The sequence below is a fragment of the Bidens hawaiensis genome, unplaced genomic scaffold, assembly GCF_021521415.1.
Source record: "Bidens hawaiensis isolate Kalapana, Puna unplaced genomic scaffold, B.hawaiensis_p1.1 tig00053906_1, whole genome shotgun sequence".
NCBI lineage: Eukaryota > Viridiplantae > Streptophyta > Magnoliopsida > Asterales > Asteraceae > Bidens > Bidens hawaiensis.
The window spans coordinates 42,081-44,721 of record NW_027499694.1 but is presented as its reverse complement, the minus strand read 5'-3'; the positions used below and the strand labels follow the sequence as shown (position 1 = coordinate 44,721).

The 2,641-nt window shown below is 33.5% G+C and overlaps 1 long non-coding RNA gene across 2 annotated transcripts; it reads left to right on the top strand.

The window, feature by feature from the left end:
- The first annotated feature begins 388 nt into the window (after window positions 1–388).
- Window positions 389–2,369, top strand: LOC143600303 (uncharacterized). Of its 2 annotated transcripts, none has more exons than XR_013147451.1 (4): window positions 389–600; window positions 815–944; window positions 1,526–1,565; window positions 1,665–2,369. It is a non-coding gene; the product is annotated as an uncharacterized LOC143600303 (long non-coding RNA). The 2 variants fall into 2 exon arrangements; XR_013147450.1 differs by having other exon boundaries at window positions 815–971.
- The last annotated feature ends 272 nt before the right edge of the window (window positions 2,370–2,641 follow it).

Here is a 2,641-nt window from a genome sequence, read left to right as displayed (position 1 = left end):
GGCGGTCGGAATTTTTTCAACGGTGACTAGTGGTAGGAGTTTTTGCAACCGAGCGGTTGGTGGCTCGATCGGAGTTTTTGCAACCGAAGGTAGGCGGTCGAAATTTTTACGACAATGACTAAAAAACCGTTTTAAACGGTCGGAGTTTTTACAAATGATAGTTTTGATTTGCGAAGTCTTACCGGTAACAATAAGATATTAATTTGACCCGGGTTCGGACCCTGCAGCCAAAGGCCGATGGGGATTACTCGTCAAAGAGGAACAGCAGCAATGAACCCAGAGAGACTATTATTATGTTATCCAGATTTCATTTGAATCGCCGGATCCCTCGCCATCTATCCATGCTCTCGATTCAACATTAGAGCTTCTTCATCTTCATCTGTAATTTTCATCTGTACTCTTATTTCTTCTTGCTTTTCATCATCGTTAATCTATAAACCCTAATTCATTAATTATTCGATTCGATACTTTATTTTGGTGAAATTGAAGCTTCGTGTGTGTAAGAGTTTGAATATAATGGTGATTAGATATGATTGAAGATTCTTCTTTCTGTTGTTCGAGTTCTAGCTAGGGTTTCCAGTTCACTGTAGTGCAATTAAGGTAAACATTATTTTAAGTTTTTTTATCTGCTAATTTCATTTTAATTTTTTACTAGCTAACAATTTAGTTTCATTTTTACGTTAGGTTTCGCTGAATAGGTCAAATATCTTAGGTTTTATATTGATTTCTTCCTAAAAATCCAGATTGGTTAGCTTTATAAGCATTTTCTGATTTGGTCCTGTTTTTTTTTTTTTTTTTTTTTTGTTGAAATTAGGTCACATATATTCAAGCTCTCCGTAGGTATCTTTCCATTAAAGACGAGGCTGAGCGATGGAGGAAGACGATGACACATATGAAGGCGTTGTGATGTATCATGGCATAATCCCGGAAAGACGCCGGAGCAGGTTAGGGCTCACTACGAGGTGTTATGGGTAAATTTTGATACAGATTTGATGTAGTTGAAATTTTAAGTTATAGATCTTGCGAATTGGATTATCTTTTACCTAGATCTTATCGATTTGGTATATAAATGTTTGCTTTGAACTTCACCTTGTAATCTTTTGGATTGAATTTGTGCTTACTAGTAGTAGGAATTGAATTGCTATGAATGCTTTTAGAGGAATAATATCAAACAGTTGGTGTGCACAATCTGAACTGTGAATTACTTTATTTTTTACTTAGATCTGATCTATTTGGTTGATACTTGTTTGATTTGAACATCACTATGTTAATTTTTGATTGAATTTGAGCTAACTAGTAGGAGGAATTGAAGTGTTATGAATGTTCTTAGAGGAATAATATCAAGCAGTTGGTGTGCATAATCTGAAATGTAAGGAGCATGTAAGTAATTTTGTATGTTAAACAAAGACATTATAATGAAAAGTCTAATAAATGAGACTTTGTCTGTTCAGTTATTAGTCACTTAAACATTACACATGTCATGTATATTTATATATGAGATATGAATGTTTGCTTGCATCAACAGATAAAACATCTAGAACTGGTCTCAAATCCAAAATTTGCTGGTAAGTATAAACGAAACTATATTTCATTTTTTTTGTTTTTCTTATGTTTTATTGAAGTTAACTCTTTCATCACTCCCTTTTGCAACAGGAAGCACACAGTGGGCTGGAAAAATATTAAGGAGGCGAAACTGCAGAGCCACTCAAAGTACGAGTCATAAGAAACTGGAATCTGTGCGCCCACATAAATAGAGCAAAAAGCGCAGGCCAATTACTGTCTCCTACAGTTCACTCATGGTGCCATTCAGTTTACAACATATGAGGAGCTTTGTAAAATTATAAATGATTTTAGGCATAAACAAAAGTCCTCTAATGCTAAAAGTTTTAAATTACCGGTGAGTTATTTTTCAAGCTTAAAACCTATTTAAAAAATGTATAGTTGGTACCCTTTTTTTACTGAGAGTTTAGCTCCTGTCTAAGTTTTCTTGCAGACTTCAGTTGATTATGTAACTTTAGGAGCTTCTTCTAAATTGCATGTCATACTTGCAACATTTTCATTCCAGATAGGATTAGAAATAGGCCTGTAAACGAGCCGAACATACATAAACGGGGCATGTTCTTTTCATTTAAAGAATGAGGTTTTCTTGTTCATGTTCGTTCGTTAAGAAATTGTGTATGTTTTTGTTTGTTTGTTATAAGTATAAAACTAACTATTCATAAATATATACGAATACAAACGGTTTGATAAGATTTGTTTTTTATCTTTAAGTGTGAAGTTGGTAGGATTTGCTTCGTTCTTAAGCTTTACTTTCTTATGTTAAATAGTTAAGCTTCCAAAATATTCATATATATAATTTTTATATTATTGTGCAGTGATTTGCAAGGAACGTCAATGAGCAGGCGGCAGGCTGATTTCTTATCTCTGTTGACAAACTTAAAAGGAATTGTGAGCATATTATTAATTATTCTCTCTATAATATTCTTTTTTTGTTCATACGGGTTTGATTTTTCATATACTCATTTATGGTTGTTAGGAGGATAACGGATTTAGATGGAACATTAACTTCCACATCTCCTGATTTGCAAGCTATGACACTGATGGAGAGATTGTAAGTTGATAACATAATTGCATGGAAAAG